This window comes from Dendrobates tinctorius, unplaced genomic scaffold, assembly GCF_039654945.1.
Source record: "Dendrobates tinctorius isolate UK_male_01 unplaced genomic scaffold, ASM3965494v1 ptg000063l, whole genome shotgun sequence".
In the NCBI taxonomy this organism is placed as follows: Eukaryota; Metazoa; Chordata; class Amphibia; order Anura; family Dendrobatidae; genus Dendrobates; species Dendrobates tinctorius.
This window is the reverse complement of record NW_027361731.1, coordinates 599,200-625,756: the sequence shown is the minus strand read 5'-3', so window position 1 is coordinate 625,756 and position 26,557 is coordinate 599,200. Positions and strand designations below refer to the sequence as shown.

Genomic DNA, 26,557 nt, shown 5'->3' with positions numbered 1-26,557 from the left:
ATTTTCCTATTTCATCTGCTTTGCTTCCATCCTGTAATCTGCATGTGTGCGGTGCAGAGAGCAGAGTTACTCTGTAAAGCCCCCTTTACATTTAGCGATGCACCAGCGATCCCGACAACAATACGACCCAGTCGGGATTGCTGGTGCATCGCTAAATGGTCGCTAGTGAGCTGTCAGACAGGCAGATCTCACAGCGACGTAGCGACACAGCAGCAGTCGTTACCTTTCAGATGCGGTGATGATGACGTCCTCCCGCCGGCGTCCACGTGGACGATCTCGCGCGATCAGCAATAGCCAGCGGGGGAGCCGGTCGGAGGTAAGTATCACACATAGCGATATCGCTGCTGCGTCACAAAATCGGTGACGCTTTAGCGATATTGCTAGCGATATCGCTATGTATAAAGCCCCCTTTAGAGCCTGGAAAATGGCTCCAAGGATTTACTGATAAGAATGTTCTCCAGCGCCGGCCGATGTCACCGCACTGACTAATGTAGAAACCACATGGACAAATATCAGATATTAGAGGAGAACACAAGTCACAATACAGAGAGGAGTGAGGGCCTGATCCCAGGAGCTACAGTCTGAGGAAAGGGCTAAAAGCCTTCACTAGACCCCTGTACAGCTGTATAATGAGGCCCAGGCTTTATAGTGAAGGGACTGGAGGGAGAAAAGAGGGGAAAGGAGCAAGAACAGCCAGACTGCCCATCACTAGACCCCTGTACAGCTGTATAATGAGGCCCAGGCTTTATAGTGAAGGGACTGGAGGGAGAAAAGAGGGGAAAGGAGCAAGAAGAGCTGGACTGCCCATCACTAGACCCCTGTACAGCTGTATAATGAGGCCCAGGCTTTATAGTGAAGGGACAGGAGGGAGAAAAGAGGGGAAAGGAGCAAGAAGAGCTGGACTGCCCATCACTAGACCCCTGTACAATGAGGCCCAGGCTTTATAGTGAAGGGACAGGAGGGAGAAAAGAGGGGAAAGGAGCAAGAAGAGCCGGACTGCCCATCACTAGACCCCTGTACAGCTGTATAATGAGGCCCAGGCTTTATAGTGAAGGGACAGGAGGGAGAAAAGAGGGGAAAGGAGCAAGAAGAGCCAGACTGCCCATCACTAGAGCCCTGTACAGCTGTATAATGAGGCCCAGGCTTTATAGTGAACGGACTGGAGGGAGAAAAGAGGGAAAGGAGCAAGAAGAGCCGGACTGCCCATAACTAGACCCCTGTATAGCTGTATAATGAGGCCCAGGCTTTATAGTGAAGGGACTGGAGAGAGAAAAGAGGGGAAAGGAGCAAGAAGAGCCGGACTGCCCATCACTAGACCCCTGTACAGCTGTATAATGAGGCCCAGGCTTTATAGTGAAGGGACTGGAGGGAGAAAAGAGGGGAAAGGAGCAACAAGAGCCGGACTGCCCATAACTAGACCCCTGTACAGCTGTATAATGAGGCCCAGGTTTTATAGTGAAGGGACTGGAGAGAGAAAAGAGGGGAAAGGAGCAAGAAGAGCCGGACTGCCCATCACTAGACCCCTGTACAGCTGTATAATGAGGCCCAGGCTTTATAGTGAAGGGACTGGAGAGAGAAAAGAGGGGAAAGGAGCAAGAAGAGCCGGACTGCTCATCACTAGACCCCTGTACAGCTGTATAATGAGGCCCAGGCTTTATAGTGACCGGACTGGAGGGAGAAAAGAGGGAAAAGGAACAAGAAGAGCTGGACTGCCCATCACTAGACCCCTGTACAGCTGTATAATGAGGCCCAGGCTTTATAGTGAAGGGACTGGAGAGAGAAAAGAGGGGAAAGGAGCAAGAAGAGCCGGACTGCCCATCACTAGACCCCTGTACAGCTGTATAATGAGGCCCAGGCTTTATAGTGAAGGGACTGGAGAGAGAAAAGAGGGGAAAGGAGCAAGAAGAGCCGGACTGCCCATCACTAGACCCCTGTACAGCTGTATAATGAGGCCCAGGCTTTATAGTGAAGGGACAGGAGGGAGAAAAGAGGGGAAAGGAACAAGAAGAGCTGGACTGCCCATCACTAGACCCCTGTACAGCTGTATAATGAGGCCCAGGCTTCATAGTGAAGGGACTGGAGGGAGAAAAGAGGGAAAAGGAGCAAGAAGAGCCGGACTGCCCATCACTAGACCCCTGTACAGCTGTATAATGAGGCCCAGGCTTTATAGTGAAGGGACTGGAGAGAGAAAAGAGGGGAAAGGAGCAAGAAGAGCCGGACTGCCCATAACTAGACCCCTGTACAGCTGTATAATGAGGCCCAGGCTTTATAGTGAAGGGACTGGAGAGAGAAAAGAGGGGAAAGGAGCAAGAAGAGCCGGACTGCCCATCACTAGACCCCTGTACAGCTGTATAATGAGGCCCAGGCTTTATAGTGAAGGGACTGGAGAGAGAAAAGAGGGGAAAGGAGCAAGAAGAGCCGGACTGCTCATCACTAGACCCCTGTACAGCTGTATAATGAGGCCCAGGCTTTATAGTGAACGGACTGGAGGGAGAAAAGAGGGGAAAGGAACAAGAAGAGCTGGACTGCCCATCACTAGACCCCTGTACAGCTGTATAATGAGGCCCAGGCTTTATAGTGAAGGGACTGGAGAGAGAAAAGAGGGGAAAGGAGCAAGAAGAGCCGGACTGCCCATCACTAGACCCCTGTACAGCTGTATAATGAGCCCCAGGCTTTATAGTGAACGGACTGGAGGGAGAAAAGAGGGGAAAGGAACAAGAAGAGCTGGACTGCCCATCACTAGACCCCTGCACAGCTGTATAATGAGGCCCAGGCTTCATAGTGAAGGGACTGGAGGGAGAAAAGAGGGAAAAGGAGCAACAAGAGCCGGACTGCCCATCACTAGACCCCTGTACAGCTGTATAATGAGGCCCAGGCTTTATAGTGAAGGGACTGGAGAGAGAAAAGAGGGGAAAGGAGCAAGAAGAGCCGGACTGCCCATCACTAGACCCCTGTACAGCTGTATAATGAGGCCCAGGCTTTATAGTGAAGGGACAGGAGGGAGAAAAGAGGGGAAAGGAACAAGAAGAGCTGGACTGCCCATCACTAGACCCCTGTACAGCTGTATAATGAGGCCCAGGCTTCATAGTGAAGGGACTGGAGGGAGAAAAGAGGGAAAAGGAGCAAGAAGAGCCGGACTGCCCATCACTAGACCCCTGTACAGCTGTATAATGAGGCCCAGGCTTTATAGTGAAGGGACTGGAGAGAGAAAAGAGGGGAAAGGAGCAAGAAGAGCCGGACTGCCCATAACTAGACCCCTGTTCAGCTGTATAATGAGGCCCAGGCTTTATAGTGAAGGGACTGGAGAGAGAAAAGAGGGGAAAGGAGCAAGAAGAGCCGGACTGCCCATCACTAGACCCCTGTACAGCTGTATAATGAGGCCCAGGCTTTATAGTGAAGGGACTGGAGAGAGAAAAGAGGGGAAAGGAGCAAGAAGAGCCGGACTGCTCATCACTAGACCCCTGTACAGCTGTATAATGAGGCCCAGGCTTTATAGTGAACGGACTGGAGGGAGAAAAGAGGGGAAAGGAACAAGAAGAGCTGGACTGCCCATCACTAGACCCCTGTACAGCTGTATAATGAGGCCCAGGCTTTATAGTGAAGGGACTGGAGAGAGAAAAGAGGGGAAAGGAGCAAGAAGAGCCGGACTGCCCATCACTAGACCCCTGTACAGCTGTATAATGAGGCCCAGGCTTTATAGTGAAGGGACAGGAGGGAGAAAAGAGGGGAAAGGAACAAGAAGAGCTGGACTGCCCATCACTAGACCCCTGTACAGCTGTATAATGAGGCCCAGGCTTCATAGTGAAGGGACTGGAGGGAGAAAAGAGGGAAAAGGAGCAAGAAGAGCCGGACTGCCCATCACTAGACCCCTGTACAGCTGTATAATGAGGCCCAGGCTTTATAGTGAAGGGACTGGAGGGAGAAAAGAGGGGAAAGGAGCAACAAGAGCCGGACTGCCCATAACTAGACCCCTGTACAGCTGTATAATGAGGCCCAGGTTTTATAGTGAAGGGACTGGAGAGAGAAAAGAGGGGAAAGGAGCAAGAAGAGCCGGACTGCCCATCACTAGACCCCTGTACAGCTGTATAATGAGGCCCAGGCTTTATAGTGAAGGGACTGGAGAGAGAAAAGAGGGGAAAGGAGCAAGAAGAGCCGGACTGCTCATCACTAGACCCCTGTACAGCTGTATAATGAGGCCCAGGCTTTATAGTGACCGGACTGGAGGGAGAAAAGAGGGAAAAGGAACAAGAAGAGCTGGACTGCCCATCACTAGACCCCTGTACAGCTGTATAATGAGGCCCAGGCTTTATAGTGAAGGGACTGGAGAGAGAAAAGAGGGGAAAGGAGCAAGAAGAGCCGGACTGCCCATCACTAGACCCCTGTACAGCTGTATAATGAGGCCCAGGCTTTATAGTGAAGGGACTGGAGAGAGAAAAGAGGGGAAAGGAGCAAGAAGAGCCGGACTGCCCATCACTAGACCCCTGTACAGCTGTATAATGAGGCCCAGGCTTTATAGTGAAGGGACAGGAGGGAGAAAAGAGGGGAAAGGAACAAGAAGAGCTGGACTGCCCATCACTAGACCCCTGTACAGCTGTATAATGAGGCCCAGGCTTCATAGTGAAGGGACTGGAGGGAGAAAAGAGGGAAAAGGAGCAAGAAGAGCCGGACTGCCCATCACTAGACCCCTGTACAGCTGTATAATGAGGCCCAGGCTTTATAGTGAAGGGACTGGAGAGAGAAAAGAGGGGAAAGGAGCAAGAAGAGCCGGACTGCCCATAACTAGACCCCTGTACAGCTGTATAATGAGGCCCAGGCTTTATAGTGAAGGGACTGGAGAGAGAAAAGAGGGGAAAGGAGCAAGAAGAGCCGGACTGCCCATCACTAGACCCCTGTACAGCTGTATAATGAGGCCCAGGCTTTATAGTGAAGGGACTGGAGAGAGAAAAGAGGGGAAAGGAGCAAGAAGAGCCGGACTGCTCATCACTAGACCCCTGTACAGCTGTATAATGAGGCCCAGGCTTTATAGTGAACGGACTGGAGGGAGAAAAGAGGGGAAAGGAACAAGAAGAGCTGGACTGCCCATCACTAGACCCCTGTACAGCTGTATAATGAGGCCCAGGCTTTATAGTGAAGGGACTGGAGAGAGAAAAGAGGGGAAAGGAGCAAGAAGAGCCGGACTGCCCATCACTAGACCCCTGTACAGCTGTATAATGAGCCCCAGGCTTTATAGTGAACGGACTGGAGGGAGAAAAGAGGGGAAAGGAACAAGAAGAGCTGGACTGCCCATCACTAGACCCCTGCACAGCTGTATAATGAGGCCCAGGCTTCATAGTGAAGGGACTGGAGGGAGAAAAGAGGGAAAAGGAGCAACAAGAGCCGGACTGCCCATCACTAGACCCCTGTACAGCTGTATAATGAGGCCCAGGCTTTATAGTGAAGGGACTGGAGAGAGAAAAGAGGGGAAAGGAGCAAGAAGAGCCGGACTGCCCATCACTAGACCCCTGTACAGCTGTATAATGAGGCCCAGGCTTTATAGTGAAGGGACAGGAGGGAGAAAAGAGGGGAAAGGAACAAGAAGAGCTGGACTGCCCATCACTAGACCCCTGTACAGCTGTATAATGAGGCCCAGGCTTCATAGTGAAGGGACTGGAGGGAGAAAAGAGGGAAAAGGAGCAAGAAGAGCCGGACTGCCCATCACTAGACCCCTGTACAGCTGTATAATGAGGCCCAGGCTTTATAGTGAAGGGACTGGAGAGAGAAAAGAGGGGAAAGGAGCAAGAAGAGCCGGACTGCCCATAACTAGACCCCTGTTCAGCTGTATAATGAGGCCCAGGCTTTATAGTGAAGGGACTGGAGAGAGAAAAGAGGGGAAAGGAGCAAGAAGAGCCGGACTGCCCATCACTAGACCCCTGTACAGCTGTATAATGAGGCCCAGGCTTTATAGTGAAGGGACTGGAGAGAGAAAAGAGGGGAAAGGAGCAAGAAGAGCCGGACTGCTCATCACTAGACCCCTGTACAGCTGTATAATGAGGCCCAGGCTTTATAGTGAACGGACTGGAGGGAGAAAAGAGGGGAAAGGAACAAGAAGAGCTGGACTGCCCATCACTAGACCCCTGTACAGCTGTATAATGAGGCCCAGGCTTTATAGTGAAGGGACTGGAGAGAGAAAAGAGGGGAAAGGAGCAAGAAGAGCCGGACTGCCCATCACTAGACCCCTGTACAGCTGTATAATGAGGCCCAGGCTTTATAGTGAAGGGACAGGAGGGAGAAAAGAGGGGAAAGGAACAAGAAGAGCTGGACTGCCCATCACTAGACCCCTGTACAGCTGTATAATGAGGCCCAGGCTTCATAGTGAAGGGACTGGAGGGAGAAAAGAGGGAAAAGGAGCAAGAAGAGCCGGACTGCCCATCACTAGACCCCTGTACAGCTGTATAATGAGGCCCAGGCTTTATAGTGAAGGGACTGGAGGGAGAAAAGAGGGGAAAGGAGCAAGAAGAGCCGGACTGCCCATCACTAGACCCCTGTACAGCTGTATAATGAGGCCCAGGCTTTATAGTGAAGGGACTGGAGGGAGAAAAGAGGGGAAAGGAGCAAGAAGAGCCGGACTGCACATCACTAGACCCCTGTACAGCTGTATAATGAGGCCCAGGCTTTATAGTGAAGGGACTGGAGGGAGAAAAGAGGGGAAAGTAGCAAGAAGAGCCAGACTGCCCACCACTAGAGCCCTGTACAGCTGTATAATGAGGCCCAGGCTTTATAGTGAAGAGACAGGAGGGAGAAAAGAGGGGAAAGGAGCAAGAAGAGCCGGACTGCCCATCACTAGACCCCTGTACAGCTGTATAATGAGGCCCAGGCTTTATAGTGTAGGGACTGGAGGGAGAAAAGAGGGAAAGGAGCAAGAATAGCCGGGCTGCCCATCACTAGACCCCTGTGCAGCTGTATAATGAGGCCCAGGCTTTATAGTGAAGGGACTGGAGAGAGAAAAGAGGGGAAAGTAGCAAGAAGAGCCGGACTGCACATCACTAGACCCCTGTACAGCTGTATAATGAGGCCCAGGCTTCATAGTGAAGGGACTGGAGGGAGAAAAGAGGGGAAAGAGCAAGAAGAGCCGGACTGCCCATCACTAGACCCCATACAGCTGTATAATGAGGCCCAGGCTTTATAGTGAAGGAACTGGAGGGAGAAAAGAGGGTAAAGGAGCAAGAAGAACCGGACTGCACATCACTAGACCCCTGTACAGCTGTATAATGAGGCCCAGGCTTCATAGTGAAGGGACTGGAGGGAGAAAAGAGGGGAAAGGAGCAAGAAGAGCCGGACTGCCCATCACTAGACCCCTGTACAGCTGTATAATGAGGCCCAGGCTTTATAGTGAAGGGACAGGAGGGAGAAAAGAGGGGAAAGGAGCAAGAAGAGCTGGACTGCCCATCACTAGACCCCTGTACAGCTGTATAATGAGGCCCAGGCTTTATAGTGAAGGGACTGGAGAGAGAAAAGAGGGGAAAGGAGCAAGAAGAGCCGGACTGCCCATCACTAGACCCCTGTACAGCTGTATAATGAGGCCCAGGCTTTATAGTGAAGGGACAGGAGGGAGAAAAGAGGGGAAAGGAACAAGAAGAGCTGGACTGCCCATCACTAGACCCCTGTACAGCTGTATAATGAGGCCCAGGCTTCATAGTGAAGGGACTGGAGGGAGAAAAGAGGGAAAAGGAGCAAGAAGAGCCGGACTGCCCATCACTAGACCCCTGTACAGCTGTATAATGAGGCCCAGGCTTTATAGTGAAGGGACTGGAGGGAGAAAAGAGGGGAAAGGAGCAAGAAGAGCCGGACTGCCCATCACTAGACCCCTGTACAGCTGTATAATGAGGCCCAGGCTTTATAGTGAAGGGACTGGAGGGAGAAAAGAGGGGAAAGGAGCAAGAAGAGCCGGACTGCACATCACTAGACCCCTGTACAGCTGTATAATGAGGCCCAGGCTTTATAGTGAAGGGACTGGAGGGAGAAAAGAGGGGAAAGTAGCAAGAAGAGCCAGACTGCCCACCACTAGAGCCCTGTACAGCTGTATAATGAGGCCCAGGCTTTATAGTGAAGAGACAGGAGGGAGAAAAGAGGGGAAAGGAGCAAGAAGAGCCGGACTGCCCATCACTAGACCCCTGTACAGCTGTATAATGAGGCCCAGGCTTTATAGTGAAGGAACTGGAGGGAGAAAAGAGGGTAAAGGAGCAAGAAGAACCGGACTGCACATCACTAGACCCCTGTACAGCTGTATAATGAGGCCCAGGCTTCATAGTGAAGGGACTGGAGGGAGAAAAGAGGGGAAAGGAGCAAGAAGAGCCGGACTGCCCATCACTAGACCCCTGTACAGCTGTATAATGAGGCCCAGGCTTTATAGTGAAGGGACAGGAGGGAGAAAAGAGGGGAAAGGAGCAAGAAGAGCTGGACTGCCCATCACTAGACCCCTGTACAGCTGTATAATGAGGCCCAGGCTTTATAGTGAAGGGACTGGAGAGAGAAAAGAGGGGAAAGGAGCAAGAAGAGCCGGACTGCCCATCACTAGACCCCTGTACAGCTGTATAATGAGGCCCAGGCTTTATAGTGAAGGGACAGGAGGGAGAAAAGAGGGGAAAGGAACAAGAAGAGCTGGACTGCCCATCACTAGACCCCTGTACAGCTGTATAATGAGGCCCAGGCTTCATAGTGAAGGGACTGGAGGGAGAAAAGAGGGAAAAGGAGCAAGAAGAGCCGGACTGCCCATCACTAGACCCCTGTACAGCTGTATAATGAGGCCCAGGCTTTATAGTGAAGGGACTGGAGGGAGAAAAGAGGGGAAAGGAGCAAGAAGAGCCGGACTGCCCATCACTAGACCCCTGTACAGCTGTATAATGAGGCCCAGGCTTTATAGTGAAGGGACTGGAGGGAGAAAAGAGGGGAAAGGAGCAAGAAGAGCCGGACTGCACATCACTAGACCCCTGTACAGCTGTATAATGAGGCCCAGGCTTTATAGTGAAGGGACTGGAGGGAGAAAAGAGGGGAAAGTAGCAAGAAGAGCCAGACTGCCCACCACTAGAGCCCTGTACAGCTGTATAATGAGGCCCAGGCTTTATAGTGAAGAGACAGGAGGGAGAAAAGAGGGGAAAGGAGCAAGAAGAGCCGGACTGCCCATCACTAGACCCCTGTACAGCTGTATAATGAGGCCCAGGCTTTATAGTGTAGGGACTGGAGGGAGAAAAGAGGGAAAGGAGCAAGAATAGCCGGGCTGCCCATCACTAGACCCCTGTGCAGCTGTATAATGAGGCCCAGGCTTTATAGTGAAGGGACTGGAGAGAGAAAAGAGGGGAAAGTAGCAAGAAGAGCCGGACTGCCCATCACTAGACCCCTGTACAGCTGTATAATGAGGCCCAGGCTTTATAGTGAAGGGACAGGAGGGAGAAAAGAGGGGAAAGGAGCAAGAAGAGCTGGACTGCCCATCACTAGACCCCTGTACAGCTGTATAATGAGGCCCAGGCTTTATAGTGAAGGGACTGGAGGGAGAAAAGAGGGGAAAGAGCAAGAAGAGCCGGACTGCCCATCACTAGACCCCATACAGCTGTATAATGAGGCCCAGGCTTTATAGTGAAGGAACTGGAGGGAGAAAAGAGGGTAAAGGAGCAAGAAGAACCGGACTGCACATCACTAGACCCCTGTACAGCTGTATAATGAGGCCCAGGCTTTATAGTGAAGGGACTGGAGGGAGAAAAGAGGGGAAAGGAGCAAGAAGAGCCGGACTGCCCATCACTAGACCCCTGTACAGCTGTATAATGAGGCCCAGGCTTTATAGTGAAGGGACAGGAGGGAGAAAAGAGGGGAAAGGAGCAAGAAGCCCCAGACTGCCCATCACTAACCTGCACAGCTGCACTCCACATATATGGCTGCTCTGTGCGCACAGGACCTGTGATGAGGTCACAGGAGGGGAGGAGTCAGGGGTCACATGATCTCCGGAGTGCAGACATGGAGACTTCTCCTCAGTCAGTGACCTTCCCGCCATTATTCCCCCTCACTACTGGCACAATTACCCCGCGCCGCCTTTTCTACACAGTGTTGTGTGTGGAATGTAACGTGTGATTTCTCTGGAGACAAATAGACCCCACACATGAGGGAATTATCACCAGTGACCGGACGACTACTATATGGCGGCATATTTCTCGGGACTTATTGTACTTTATGATAGTGGTAACATTTCTTTGCTATGACTTGTGCTTATTTATGAGAAAATCAGAAATTTTATGAAAATGTTGAAGTTATGAAATGTTTCTCTTTTATGCCCTTAAATCATAGAGTCGTGTCACACAAAATAGTTAATAAATAACATTTCCCACATGTCTACTTTACATCAGCACAATTTTTGAAATATCATTGTTTTTGTTAGGAAGTTATAAGGGTTCTAAGTTGACCAGCGACCTTATATTTTACCCACAAATTTATAAAACCCTTTTTTTAGGGACCACATCACATTGGAAATGACTTTGAGGGGCCTATATGACAGAAAATACCCCAAAACTGCACCCCTCAAGGTTCTCAAAACCACATTCAAGAAGTTTATTAACCCTTCAGGTGTTTCAAGTGGAAGAAAAAAATGAACATTTAACTTTTTTCACAAATATTTTACATTAGACACAATTTTTTAACTTTCACAAGGGTACCAGGAGAAAACGAACTGCAAAATTTGTTATCCCATATGTTGAGCAAAAGTACTATTTGGGCGCATGGCAGGCTTCGGAAGGGAAGGAGCGCGATTTTACTTTGTGTATCCCAAAAAATTGCTGGAGTCATTAACAGACACTGTGCCACATTTGGAGAGCCCCTGAAGTGCCCAAAGAGTGGAAACCCCATCAAGTGACCCCATTTTGGAAACTAGACCTCTCAAGGGATTCATCTAGATGTATGGTGCGCACCTTAAACCCCCAGGTGCTTCATAGAAGTTCATAATATTGAGGAATGAAAATAAAAAAATCACATTTTCCCAACCAAAATAATCTTTTTGGTCCCTATTTTTTTATTTTTACAAGGTTAACAGGAGAAAATGAACCTTAAAATTGGTTTAGCAATCTCTCATGAGTTTTGATGAGTGAACCCCTGGATGTTTGGGGTTCGACCGAACAGTTATAAACTAGTGATGAGCGAGCACTAAAATGCTTGGGTGCTTGTTGCTCGGGTCGAGCCAATTGGAATACTCGGGTTCTCAGACAGAACAACGAGCCCAATGTAAGTCTATGGGAGACCCAAGCATTTTTACTGCGATCCCTCCCGGGTATCCTTTCAAGGTCTAAAAACATCAGAAAATGATGGAAACACTGCAAAAATGCCACGGGAACATCATGGCAACTGCCCCTGGAAGCATTTCTCACTCCTAGGTCACAGCTCTAAACAATGTTGTCAGAGTTTCACGCCCTTTTTACAGTCGCACCAAAAAAACCTACAAAAACGAAAGCAAAATGTATTTTGCTGGGAAATATGTTAAGGAACATCCTTTCCAGGTTAATGACTTTTATCTAAGCCAAAATTATTAACTGAAAACAAAAAGGTTTCTCCACCATTTGGGCTATGTTCTCACTGTCACGGTCACGTGTGTCTGGACGCAGCGAGTACCATAAGGCGAACCCATATGACACACGTGACCCTGGATACACCGCCTCCAGTTGGGCGAATTTAAATAATAAGATGTGCAGCTGGATACACCGCCTCCAACTGGCGAATTTAGGTATTACACGTATTTATACAATAGTCTGGAAACCCCACCTCCAGTTAGGCGAATTTAAATAATAAAGGGGAACCTGGGTAACATTAGCAATGGTGGGCCCTGCGATAGGGAATAGGGACGTGGAGACCTCCTGCACTCCCCTGAGCCAGAGTCCCTGCACTCCTAACTTTCCCTATGCCGGTTCCGCACCAGGCGATGCACAGGAACCTTAAAACCTTGACTCGCCCTGACCCTAAACCCTCACTAGGGAATTGGCCGGTGCGGAAACTAATCCCACCACTGCACTAAACACACACAAGGGAAAATGACAATACAGGGGGAACAAAACTTAGCTTTGCTCTGTTGCGTACGCTCCTAGCAACAGAGCCCACCACCTGCGTGCATCTTCTCCACCCAGATCCATCACCATAACCGGATCCATCACCATAGTGCAGCCTTGGAGCAGAGTCTACCACCAGTTGCAGCTGCCCAGTAAACAGAGTCCCAAAGATGAGTCCAGCTTCTGCCAAAAAGTCCAGCATGCTTGAGTCCAGTTTTCTGCAACCAAGTCCAGCATGCTGAGTGCAACTCTCACCATCGTCGCCACTCCACCAAGCCATGCAAGCACCTCCTGCTGACACCATAAACTGCGATTCCACCACGCCATGCCAGCCCTCCATGCAGACTCCATAGCTGACTCAACCCCTCTGGCTTGGCTGCCCAGGACTCTCATTCAGCTCCTTCTTTCACTCAGGCTTCCTTCAGAATGACTAACTCACAATATCACCAACAGTGATTGAACACACCTGACTCTCTTTTATAGAGCCTCACACCTGATTTATAATTACGTGCACATTAAACCAAAGAAACTAAAGTGCACTACCGCTCACCACCACCGGGGCGACTTAGAATGAACGACACCACGTGTAATAATTCTAATGGCCACCGGGGGCAATCACACCACTTTGGCACCAAGCCAAAGGAAAAAAAAGTTCACTTTGTCCATTTACTTGTCAGATCCACCTTGGATCATGACGCTCACACAGCGTTTTTGAGGCGTTTTGCAACTTCAGCATTGCTTTCAACCAATATAAATGCATTCACTGGGAAATGTCATTGTAACATTTAACAACCCTAGCTGTCCATGTGGTGTGTGACACATAAGCAGACACATCTTGTTTCATTGATGAAGGAGGGACTCTTAAAGTCACAGAGCTTATTTTTACAGAGGCATCAGGCAGCATTAATCTTCTTAAATGGCCATTATTAAGCAGTGGGTCTCCTATGCTGTTATTGCCTATGCAGTGAGTGGATGGGCTGTCAAGAATTATGACGCACCCCAACACCCCTTTCACGAGAGGTACAGAAATGCTTCCTGAAAAAATGTTGCATTGAATTCAAGGCCTGGCCTGCCCCAAATTTACATGCACCCCAGTAAGCTTTGCAAGCCACCTACTGGAAGGGCACAGGAAAATCCACTTCACATTATTCATTTCGTACTCCCAAACTCTTGTCTTATGCATTGACTGCAAGGCCTGCCCTGCTACCAAGTCATATGCACCCCAATAAGGCTAGGTTCACATTTGCATTTGATTCCGCAGCGTATCATCCGCATTCCCAAACGCATGCAAAAACGCATCCAATGCATGTTTACACAGCGTTTTTTATCCGCATCATCTTACACATGACGTAAAAAAAACGCTGCGTTTACATGCGTGTGTGCGTTTTTGCATGTGTTTGCGTTTTTTATGTGCATTCGTTAGAAATGTAAAATTTTTTCCAGTAGCTTTTCCTTGACATCAGACACCCAGTAGGCATATCTCATGGGATTTCTATATATATATAGACACACTGCACTGAGAAAATCCTCGTCTTTGGCTGTTGTATCTACCTGCAGGAAGGATCTTGACCTGGACAGCTTCCAAGAAGATCTGGATTTACAACTGAAGTTGGCTGCTGCCTTTGCTTTTGCTTGTCAAGAAGACAGAAGAAGAGAAAGACTGAGAAGACGTCATCATCGCTATTGGCAACACCGCATCCTTGAACTCCGAGAGAGCCGTGGAGCCTACCACTCTTTGTACAGAGAACTGCAGCAAAACCCGGAGAAGCTTTTTGACTACACAAGGATATCGCATCAGAGCTTCCATGACTTGCTGCTACGTGTCCAAGGATCCATTCCCAGGCAGGACACACAGCTCCGTCAAGCTATTCCTGCTGAAGAATGTCTCTTGGTCACCCTGAGGTATGTAGTGTTGAAAAAGAAACACCTGTCACAAATAACCCTATCCCTCTCCCTACCCTATCCCTAAGCAGTGTACTGATTTTTGTTTTTCATTTTCTTTTCCGCAGATTCCTGGCTTCTGGAAAGACATTGTCATCATTACATTTCCAATTCCGGATTGGGGTATCCACCCTTTCTGTGATTATTGTAGACACTTGTCATGCTTTAGCTGGCATTCTGCAGCAAGAATTCCTCCCCAACCCACACGTGAACTCTGGATTGAAAATGTTTCCAGGAAATTTGCAATTTTCCTAACTGTGTAGGGGCTGTGGATGGCAAACACATTAGGATTATGAAACCAGCTGGAAGTGGAACAGAGTGCTTCAATAATAAAAAATATTTTTCCATTGTTCTAATGGCTATTGCGGATGCCGATTGTAGATTTGTTGCCGTGGGCAATGACTCACAGACGTTCAAAAACTCAGACATGGGCCAATATGTGTATGGGAATGATTTTAATTTTCCGCCACCACGACCTCTGCGCGACACTGATGGACCGCCAATGCTTTTGTTATTGTTGGAGATGAGGCGTTCCAAATGTGTGCCAACCTCATTAAACCATACTCTAGTAGAAACTTAAATCACACACAAAAAAAATTTCAACTACAGACTGACAAGGGCACGAAGAACCGTGGAGTGTGCATTTGGATTGCTGGTATCGCACATCCATTAATCTAAAAATTGACAGTATTGATGAGGTTGTGAAAGCGTGTGTTGTTCTGCACAACTATATCATGGTAAAAGAGCGACCAAGCTTACAACCTGAGGAACCTGTTACATTGCATGATTACCAATTTCACTCTCTGAGAACCACAGTGGAAGTTGCCCAGAAGAAGTATAAGTTTGCCGCTTACTTTGTTTCAGATAATGGACGTGTGGCATGGCAAGACGAAATTATTTAAGCCGCTAAGTTAAATGTCCTGTTATGTTTTGTACCTGTTTTGTTTAAAACATACCTGTAATGTCAAATATTACATACCTGTTATGTTTAAATGTACCTGTTATGTTAACATGTACATGTAATGTAAAAATTTACCCCTGATGTTTGCTGAGTTAAATATAAACTACCTTTCCTCAAAAAAAAGTGTGTTTGTGTCATACCTTACCTCAAAAATCAAGTGTGTTTGTGTAGGCGGCAGCGTATAAAGATAAAAAAACAAGATATACTGCTAACAAAATGCAACTTTTATTTTAAACACTTTTACAACTTTTAGTTTCAACACTTACTGTAAAAAAAATGATTAAGGTTGGGGTAATTTGATTTTTTCTTCGTGGTTTACGTAAGGGTGAAATGGGGAGGACCTTGGGGGGTGTGGAGCTGTGAGGACTGGGTGGTATTTGATGAGGAAGGGGTTACAGGGGAAGGGTCTACAAGGAAAGGGGCAACAAATTGAAGGATTGGATCAGGGATAGCAGTGGAGACTGTTAGGCGTCGGATTCCTGCGGCTACACAGCAGGAGTCCAGAGCCTCACATACTGTATCGCAGCAAGTTACTCCTGAGGCTAAGTCCCTCTGCCGCTCCTCTGAGCATGCTCATGAGACGATCTCCCATTGTAGGTCGGGATTCACGTGCTCAGGTCCTTCTCCTGATCTCATTGGTCCATCTCAGAGATCTGGAAGGTCCCGGCAGCGCACGGCTATAAAAGGGCCGCATGGCTGTTCGACCATGCGCTAGTATAGACATTACTTGCTAGATGTGTGAACGGTGACGGATATATGATTCTGGTGACTGACTCATTTGAAACCCCTTTCCTGATATTATGCATGTGGATAGGGAATTAGTTCAGCAGTCAGCGCCAGTCAGTGGCACTTCTTAGGCCACTGTGCACATCGCGCCTCTCCACTAGCGTCCGCTTGTGCTACTCCTCACGGCACTATCGTCTCATGGCAGTGTCCTACGCCGCGCTGCAGTTGCAGCTCTCTCTGGCGCCTGCTGTAGTGACACCGCACACACGGTAGGTCTAGACGGACGCAGTTCCTTCTGCCTTGGGTCCTGCATCTGTGACCTGATACCGTGTGTGCATATATCTGAGACCTGTGACGCTAACAGGCTCAGCCTTTTTGTGTTTTCCCTTACTGGCATCTCTGTGATTAAACAGTGATTGCTCTGCGCATCTGGGTGACGTTTAACCCCGTGCACATTATACCGCCATATAGCACGTCTACCATTACTTAGCAGCAGTTATAACACCTTCTGCACGGTGGACCCCGAGTGGCGAACGCACTTTATTATTTATTTTAATTAGTGCGTTCTGCCGTTCCTAACAGGAGACATTGGGGATAGATGACAAAGTGGAATCATGGGAATCGATAGACAAACTGGAAGGAACAGACAGAGACACAAGGGAAGGTAGTGACAAATTGGTAGGAGAGGGTGGAGGTGGTGGGTTCAAGGTGGGCAGATTTTTTTGGCTCCTGGTTTTGGTACTGATGCCAAGATTTTTTTTTTGGACCTCGCTTTTCTTGGCCGAGTGGGAGTGCTGGGCTCTGTAGCAGTCATCTGGCATGGTGCTGGACTGGGCTGCATTGTGGATACTTCTGGCTGCAGGGGTGCTGTACTGGGCAGGGGTGCTGGAATGGGCAGGGGTGCTGGACTGGGCAGGGGTGCTGGACTGGGCAGCATCGTTGATCCTGCTGGCTGCATGGGTGCTGAAATCTGGAGCATGGTGGATGCTGCCGGCTGCAGGGTTGAAGGACTTGGCAGCGTGGTCGCTCGGTGAACTGGAGGCAGTGGTGGTGGCAGATAGTTCGGTGCTGTGGGAGCTGGAAAGTAGATTGGCTGCTGGTAATATCTGCCGGCCTGTTTATTGTAGGATTGTGACTGCTGCTGGGACTGCTGCTGCTGTTGTAATGCATGGCTGTATGCAACCGGGCAGGCCTGCATGACGTTCAGCGGGAGTTGAGGCGTAAGGTTTTCCGACACGCTCCGCTGAATTGTAGAAAAAAAAGGTTGCGCCGGTTTCTTAAGGTCAGCTTCCAGGCAATCAAGGCTTTAGTTGACTTTATCGAACCCACTCATCACTCTGGCAGCAATCAACCTAATCCCATCCTGGAAGACCAATCTTAATTGCAGAAACTCGGGCATGCTTGACCTCTCCCAGGTCCTCTGTAACTGACGAGAAGACCCAGCAAAAGCAGCGGCAGAGGGCTGGGTGTGGGGAAAACCTGATGGACCGGTTGCCTCTTCCCCAGCCTGTGAAGCCTGCAAGGTTGCTCCATCGCTGGTGGATGACTGGGACTGCGTCTTGTTATGATCGAGTCACCGTAGGAGGCAAAAACAGAAATGCTAGCTAAGTCCAGAAAACCAGAGAAGTTGGCAGCTATCGGATTGCAGACCCCTGAACCTATCAACACAACTAGCAGTAGCCGTGGGGGGTTCCTACGATGCCCTAGACCCCTCGATCACAGCCGGAGAAATAGCTAGGCCTAAAGAAAGAAAGGGGAAAACTAAACTGCCCCAGAGCAGACGCCAAAGCAATAGGCAGCCCCCAACATATAATGATGGTGAAGCAAGATGAAAACACCAACACAGGCAGAAAGATAGACTGAGCAAAGACGGGGCCCAATCTAGCTAGATAGAAAAGGACAGGAAGGCTGCTGTCTGCAATCCGTGAAAAACCCTATGAAAATAAGAGCCAACAGACAGACAGTGAAAAAGGCCCTGAAGACGCTAGGCTTCAAAAAAGCTATGTCAGTACTCAGGAATATACTGAAGACAGAGCTACAGGCAAAAGGAGATTCAGCTCACCCCAGCAGGGAATTGCAGAATCCAGAAAAGCAAGGAAAACAAAAACAAAACACTAATGCAAACAGGCAAAGCAGAAAAACTTAGCTTAGAGGAGCAGGAATCAGACTGGTTTCCTAGAAGTCCACAGAGAAATCACCCGCAGGGCAGAAGGGCGTCGGCAGCCTTATATCCAGTCCGTGACTCCACTCAGCCAGTCATCCTCATCAGGTTCAGGTGCCTGATAATCAGGCTCATTACCTTCCTTCACCAGAATAGGGAGTTCACCAGACCTCAGTGACGAAGGGGAAAATGAACTCACAACAGCGTCTGTTCAGTGGCTGGTAGATGAGGGGCCGCTTCAACCGAAGATGATCCGGGTTGTGTGGCGCTGCACCAGGTTCTGTGTGGAAAAGATAAAATCATTAGTGTAAAAATCAAGGTTGTGTTGTGCTGCTCCCGGTTCTGTGTGTGGAAAAAAATTAAACATTAGTAAAAAGAAAAATAACTTACGTTCACTGAGCAAGCACAGGCCTCTGAAAGGCATGGTCCCGGTGGTACTTGTATTTGCGGAACCTTGCAGCAGAACTACTTCGAACCCGAAGCTCCTCTCTCATGTCCCATGTCCTTGTTGAAGCGGTCCTTCAATGAGCGCCAATGGATTTTGATTCGCTTCACTGTGAAGAAAAAAAAAAATTAGAAAACAATGCACATCCGTCCACAGGTTCACTGCCGATCCAGACCACATTGCAATATTTACCAAAATCAGTTCTGGCTCGCTGCGCGGCACGGTCCCAATCAGGCAGCAGTGATGTTGCCACTTCTTCCCAGAGCTGTCAAATCACCACATTGTTGGAGTGCTGACGGTCACGGGTGTCCCACAACGGTACCCACTCTTGCACAAGATGAATAAGTTGCTCGTTGTCTATGTCGAGTGTGGCTTCTTCCCATTGTGAAACCTATGGATAAAATAGAAAAAAAGAATTTTAAGTAAAACTGAAAAAAAATTGTATTACAACTCTGATGAAAGGAATACTTACACCCCGTCTTTCCTCCTGAGACACATGAGCCCGACGACCCTGGGAAGAATCCAGATGTACTTATTTATCTAATGGCAATCCATATATTTTCCAAAGGAATCAAAAAGAGGAAGCCTTAATCCTTAGGTGGAGCTGGTAGTCCTATATAGAAAGTATCGCTAAATACATATCCAGTCAAGGTATTTTACCTGAATTCAGTTGATCATAAACAAGTGTTGGTGGTCCGATGGTGTCCCCCTCGCCCCAATGCCCGTTTCGCCCTTTAGCTTCATCCGGGGGCGTGACAGTGTTGTCCTCACCACGACAGAAAGCAGCACCAGGAAATGAAATGGAGAAAACCACTGCACCAGGAAACACCCACTGCGCCAGATAGAATCAGCTAGTCTACAAGGAACAGAAAAAGCATTCAGAGAGACAGACATTTCCAAAGTTTCTGTTCTTACATAGTGTTGTCCTCACCACGACAGAAAGCAGCACCAGGAAAGGAACTGGAGAAACCCGCTGCACCAGGAGACAACCACTGTACCAGGCCACTCGACACGTCTAAAAGTAAACAGAAAAAAAATGTAATACAAAGTGCAAACAGCAGTGAGGGAGGATGACATTTTCTAAGGTTCTATACTTACATAGCGAGTGTTGTGGTATCGTCCAGAGTCCAAAGAGTTATGGCCTTGCTGTGTCCACACTTCTATTTATAGAGCTCTCAATTATCAGGTGGTTGAATCACTTCCTGGACCAACTAATTAAAAAAATGCATGCATATAGAACGCATGTGTGTATGCATTTCCTTGTGTATGCATGCATTCCCATAGACAGTAATGCATTTTTTGACGCACAAATCAGCATGCACATGACTGCGCATATTTGACGGATTTTTGCCGCTTCCAAAAATCCAACATGATGCGTTCACCGGACCCCGACGCACACCGAAAAACAACCCATACATACGCTGATGCATGCGAACTAATGCAAACGCATGCCCCTGCATACACCATGTTAAAGATAGGGAAATATGATGCACAAGGATTGCTGCAGATGAAACTCTGCGCAAACAGACGCAAATGTGAAACCAGCCTAACAATTTGAAACCAGGTACTTCACATTATTAATTTTGTACACCCATTCTGTTTTCTTATGCATTGACTGCAAGGCCTGCCCTGCTTCCAAGTCATATGCACCCCAATTGTTAGGAGTTAGATTTCTGCCCTGGCTATGCAGAGATCTAGACCCTTACATCCTGCAGTCTCCTGCTATCCGTCCACTGCAGGAGAGATTGCAGAAGAGTTTGCTTTTCAGCAACTCTCTCCGGAGGCTGTCTTTCACCCCATACTCTGAGCATGCTCCTGGGACAACCTCCCATTGGAGTTCAGGAGTCAGGTGCTCAGGTCCTGCTCCTGATTCCATTCGTCCAACTCAGGGTTATGGAGCCTTCCGGAAGGTCCCGTACACTATAAAAAGTGCGCATGGTTGTTCCGCCATGCGCTAGTATTTTCATACTGCTGCTGTGTGTATGGTTTTGTATGCTTGGACAGGTGGATGACTTATTATGAAACCCCTTCTCTCTGACATTACGATTGAGTGAGTGATTGGGCAGCCGCCAGTAGCAGCGCTAGCGCCAGCGCGCTCCAGCCATACCTTGTGCAGCAGCTAAGCGTCCTGCATTGCGCCAGCGTCCTTGCAGCGCCTTGCTTGCAGCTCTGGTCACGCCGCGCTGCAGTTGCAGCTTATTTGTGTGTCCGCGGTTGTGACGCCAGCACACTTGTTACTACGGTAGGTGTCGGATGTAGTGACATTTTAACTACTCCGGTATTTGCCTACCGCATGTGTGTCGCTGAGTCCCTGTGTTACTAACAGGCTCAGCGTTACTTTGCTATTTTTCTTGTAGCAGCTCTGTGCACTTAACAGAGACTGCTTGACTGCACCTGGGTGATATAGAACCCCATGCACATTACCGCCACAATGCTCTGTGTCTTCTAGCTGCGGTTTTTCCATCTGCCGCACGGTGGACCCCGGGCGGCGAACACGTTTATTTATATTTTTTAAGCATGTTCCGCCGCCGTAACATAATACTAGCGCCAGGGTCTGGCTAGAGATGACAGAATAGCAGCAACTCCTCCAGTGTGTGCGACAGCTCGAGACTCGCTTGACCACCCTTGAGAGAGCTCTCGCAGCTTCGCAGGCCACGGATGCTGCTGTAAAGGCACTTACTGATGCGGTCGCGTGGATGTCCATGTCCACCCTTGCGCCGACAGTTACCCGTCTCCCGTTGCCCGATAAATATTCTGGGGATGGCGCCTCCTGCAGGGGGTTTATCAGCCAGTGCTCGATCCACCTGGAGCTGCTGGCTGCGCAATTCCCTACAGAACGGGCCAAGGTGGCCTTTATTATATCCTTACTGTCTGGCAAGGCGCTGGAATGGGCTACGCCTTTATGGGAGTGGGGGGATCCCGAGATTCGGACCGCTGCCCACTTGCTGACAGCCATCAGGCAAGTTTTTCTCAGTCCCCGGGTCACCCATGACACCTCTCTACAGTTGCTTGCCTTGTCTCAGGGGTCTCTCTCGGTTAGCCAGTACGCCGTCCGTTTTCGGACACTGGCATCCGAGTTGGAGTGGTCCGACAAGGCACTGATCCCTGTTTTTTGGAGAGGATTAGCGGGGCATGTTAAGGATGCTCTCTCCACTAGAGAGATCCCTACCTCTCTGGAGGAGCTAATTTCTATCTCCTCCCGTATCGATCTCCGTTTTTCGGAGCGCGGTATGGAGCGAGCTGACTCCAAGCGGAGAGGTACCCCGGCTCCCAACCTTTTTGTGCCTCTGGAGCTGCCCGAGCCAGAGGTTCTACCTCCCGAGCCCATGGAAGTGTCTCGTACCATTTCAGAGACACCTCCGGCTCACGGGTCCATATGCGGTTGCCACCACCTACATGCTGCTTCCCAGGAAGACAGCCCCCCGCAATGGTCTGAGTGTGAGTCGGTAGGCGAGACTTTTGTTCCCCCTCGCCAGCGGCCTAAAATTCTCGCGTGGGCACACACACCTAATGCGGACGACCACCGTGGCTATATGCAGACCATGAAGTCTCTGGCCGGATCGTATTGGTGGCCGCACAGGGCTCGGGACGTAAAAAAATTCATTCGGGCATGCACTTTATGTGCCCGGGATAGCTTTCCCGAATGGAGTGTGGCGACGGCCGTCGATACACGGCGGCGTCCTACTAAAACTCCCACTCCCATTATCTCCCGGGTGTCCCTCCTGAGACCTGGCGACCTGGCCTCCGCTGATTCCATCCGTATATCCCGGTTTTCGGTTTCACCTACCGGCACTTCAGACTCGCCTTTTGACGAGTCTGAGGCCTGTGCCACTGTCAGGCACAGGCTGGCGGATCGGAAGGTTCATGGAGGGGGGCCCTAGGAGGGGGGGTAATGTTAGGAGTCAGATTTCTGCCCTGGCTATGCAGAGATCTAGACCCTTACATCCTGCAGTCTCCTGCTATCCGTCCACTGCAGGAGAGATTGCAGAAGAGTTTGCTTTTCAGCAACTCTCTCCGGAGGCTAAGTCCTTCACCCCATACTCTGAGCATGCTCCTGGGACAACCTCCCATTGGAGTTCAGGAGTCAGGTGCTCAGGTCCTGCTCCTGATTCCATTGGTCCAGCTCAGGGTTATGGAGACTTCCGGAAGGTCCCGTACACTATAAAAAGTGCGCATGGCTGTTCCGCCATGCGCTAGTATTTTCATACTGCTGCTGTGTGTATGGTTTTGTATGCTTGGACAGGTGGATGACTTATTATGAAACCCCTTCCCTCTGACATTACGATTGAGTGAGTGATTGGGCAGCCGCCAGTAGCAGCGCTAGCGCCAGCGCGCTCCAGCCATACCTTGTGCAGCAGCTAAGCATCCTGCATTGCGCCAGCGTCCTTGCAGCGCCTTGCTTGTGGCTCTGTTCACGCCGCGCTGCAGTTGCAGCTTATTTGTGCGTCCGCGGTTGCGACGCCAGCACACTTGTTACTACGGTAGGTGTCGGATGTGGTGACGTTTTAACTACTCTGGTTTTTGCCTACCGCATGTGTGTCGCTGAGTTCCTGTGTTACTAACAGGCTCAGCGTTACTTTGCTATTTTTCTTGTAGCAGCTCTGTGCACTTAACAGAGACTGCTTGACTGCACCTGGGTGATATAGAACCCCGTGCACATTACCGCCACAGTGCTCTGTGTCTTCTAGCTGCGGTTTTTCCATCTGCCGCACAGTGGACCCCGGGCGGCGAACACGTTTATTTATATTTTTTTAAGTGTGCTCCGCCGCCGTATCACCAATAACCCCAATCACCCTTTGGAAGAAACATGGAGGAGGGCCTCATGAAAAAAATGACAAATTGCAAAGGAGCGGGTCTCCTCGACTTGGAATGCCCATACACTTAATGTATGGGTTGGCAAACATTTTCTCCAGTGGGGTACACCTCAACCTTTTCCATAACAAGTATTTTATGCTCAGCATAACCACCCACCCTTGTTAGGAATTCGACACTGGCTGTAGCAGCACGGAACACGTTAACCCTGGTCATCTAGTGGCAGTGGATGATGACACGCGGAGGAAGGCCTAATTAAACACTATGCCCAATGTAAAGGAGCGGGTCTCCTAGACTTGTAATGCCCATACACTAAGTGTATGGGCTGGCAAACATTTCCTGTTATGAATGGGTCACCAAGGAGGATGGCAGGAACAGGCTAAGCCACCAGAAGACCAGAGAGGTTGGTAACTAAGCGGATTGCAGACCCCTGATCCTATCCGCACAACTAGCAGTAGCCGTGGAGCGTTCCTACGATGCCCTAGATGCTTCGTCACAGCCGGAGGACTAACTAAGCCTAAAGACGGACAGATGAAATCTAAACTGCCCTGGAGCAGATCCCCAAAGGAATAGACAGCCCCCAAACATATATTGTTGGTGAGACAAGATGAGACACAAACACAGGCAGAGAACAGACTGACTGACGGTGGGTCCCAAGCTGTCTAGACAGGACAGGACAGAAAAAGATACTATCTGCAATCATGCACAAAACCCTGAAAAAGTCCAACACTTCTGATATACAAAAAACCAGATCACACGATCTCACCCCCCGCTATATCAACAATCTGGTGTAAACTGGCAGCAAGCAAAAAGATCCAAATGCACACAGACTAAAAAATCACCAGCAACCTCCAAGAGCAGCCAGCTCCATTATATGCTCCCAGCCAGCAATCCCAGATTCACAATTATCATCGTCAGGTGGAGAACCTCCATCCACCTGGCCAGCTCCACTACTCTCAGTAACCACCAGAGGGAGCAGAGGGAGCTTCGGCACAGAAATCCGAGCAAGGGAGTTCACAACAATTTCCCCTGTGGGGTACACCTCAGCCTTTGGTATGGTCAGCAAGGTACTCCCTCAGCATCTTAGAAAGCATTGCATTCCTTGTGACATTACCCTGCGCCTCAGGCTAGTTTCACACTTGCTTTTTTTTGCAGCGCGTTTTTCCCGCAAAAAAACGCATTGAAAAAACGCATACAAAAGCATACAACTGCTGCGTTTTTTTCAAGCATTTTTATGAGCATGCATGAAAAAAACGCAGCGTTTTTATGCGTTTGTATGCGTTTTTAGTGCGTTTTTACCGCGTTTGCGGTTTTTTCCAACATTAGGTGGCCCCTCACACTAACCCAAACCATGACTTTACTAACCCTAACCCTGACCCTAACCCTAACCCTGACCCTAACCCTAACCCTGACCCTAACCCTTAACCAAACCATACTTAACCCTAACCCAAACCCTAACTAACCTTAACCCTAACCCTAACCCTGACCCTAAACCTTAACCAAACCATACTTAACCCTAACCCTGACCCTAACCCTTAACCAAACCATACTTAACCCTAACCCTAACCCTAACCCTGACCCTAACCCTAACCCTGACCCTAACCCTAACCCTAACCCTGACCCTAACCCTAACCCTGACCCTAACCCTTAACCAAACCATACTTAACCCTAACCCTGACCCTAACCCTTAACCAAACCATACTTAACCCTAACCCTGACCCTAACCCTTAACCAAACCATACTTAACCCTAACCCTAACCCAAACCCTAAACCCTAACTAACCCTGACCCTGACCCTAACCCCAACCCTGACCCTGACCCTAACCCTAACCCTAAACCCCCTTAACTAACCCTAACTCTAACCCAAACCCCTAAATTCCATGGTTAACAAAAAAAAACGCATGTGCAAAAAAACGCATACATAAGCATGCCAATGCGCACATATGCGCACCCATAGACTTATATTGGGTGTCTTGCTGTAAAAAAAACGCATTGCGCGCGCATGCGTTTTTTGAGGCAAATCGGACGCACAAAAAATGCAACAGGTTGCATTTTGTGCGCCCGAGCGCATACCGCAAAAAAACGCATGCGCGGTAAAACGCGTACAAACGCATGTGTATGCGCACATAAGCGCATCCCATGCAAAGTATAGGAAAAAAAAACGCATGCGCTATTTAGTGCTAAATTACCGCGAAAAAAAAACGCAAATGTGAAACCAGCCTCAGAGCCAGGGCAATGGAAGGGTCTGAGAAAACTCCCAGAACTTTGCCAGTGTTCCCCTGCCTCTGCTGGATTGGAGTTGTGTCTCTCATGCCTGTCCTCCTTGGTTGTCTAACGAACTGTTATGTCTGTCGCCAGTGTTTTGAGATGGGAATTTTTTAAATAATTCTGTAGCAATGGCACTCCTGTACTGCACCATTTTAGTACACCTGTCTGCCTCTGGAACAAGAGATTGAAAGTTCTCCTTGTAGCATGGGACTAAAAGTGTCACTACCCAGTAATGACTGTTGCCCAAGTTTTTTTTACAGTACGAGGGTCACGGGAAAGGCAGCGCAACATAAAGTCAGCCATGCGTGCCAGACTGGTAGCAGGCAAGCCTTCCGTGTCCTCACCAACAGGACGACTGACCAAGGTGTCCTCCTCCTCCTCCCTGTCCTCAGGCCATCCATGCTGAACAGACGGTATGACAGTTGTGCTTGTAATACTGTCTATAGCGCATGAAAGTAGCTCCTGTTCTTCCTCCTCCTCATTGTCAACCAATCTACGTTGGGATGATATGAGGCTGGGCTGTGTGTAATCATCCTGTATGGTTTCTTGCTCCATGTCCTCGTGCTCCACCTGCAATGCATACTCTTTCATTGTGAGCAGAGAGATTTTCAGAATGCAGATGAGCGGGATAGTGACTCTAATTATGGCTTCATCGCCGTTCACCATCTTGGTGGACTCCTCAAAGTTTTGGAGGATGTTACATATGTCTGATATTCATGTCCACTCCAGAGGTCTTATGTGTGGAGTCAAAGTCTAATAACGATGGCCTTGTTGATGTTGTATTCAACAACTGCCCTCTTCTGCTCACAAATCCTTTCCAACATATGCAGTGTAGAGTTCCAAAGCGTGGGGACATCACACACCAGTCGGTGAGGCGTAATCTGCGATCGCTACTGAAACATGACAAGGGCGGCTGAAGATGTAACTGACTTTCTAAAAAGGGCACACAGGCGGCGTACTTTCACCAGCAGATGCGGTGGCTTCAGGTAGCTTTTTAGAAAACATTGAACAACTAAGTTAAGCACATGGGCCAGGCATGGTATGTGTATCAGTTCGCTTCGCCTCAGAGCCACCACCAGGTTCCTGCCATTGTCACACATAACCATGCCTGGTTGGAGATTCAGCGGTGTCAGCCACACATTGGACTGCTCTTTCAGAGCTGTCAACAACTCTTCAGCATTGTGTGGTTTG

At 49.1% G+C, this 26,557-nt stretch overlaps 2 protein-coding genes across 2 annotated transcripts in view; both read right to left on the bottom strand.

Annotated features, from left to right (window-relative positions):
- LOC141094134 (uncharacterized) overlaps positions 1–9,865 on the bottom strand; it is a 51,602-nt gene extending 41,737 nt beyond the window's left edge. The window contains exon 1 of the transcript XR_012233024.1: positions 224–9,865. The gene's annotated coding sequence lies outside the window, so the exon portion shown is untranslated. The remainder of the gene's footprint in view (positions 1–223) is intronic.
- LOC141094167 (uncharacterized) overlaps positions 1–26,557 on the bottom strand; it is a 219,457-nt gene that overhangs the window by 152,278 nt on the left and 40,622 nt on the right. The gene's annotated exons all lie outside the window — the stretch shown is intronic.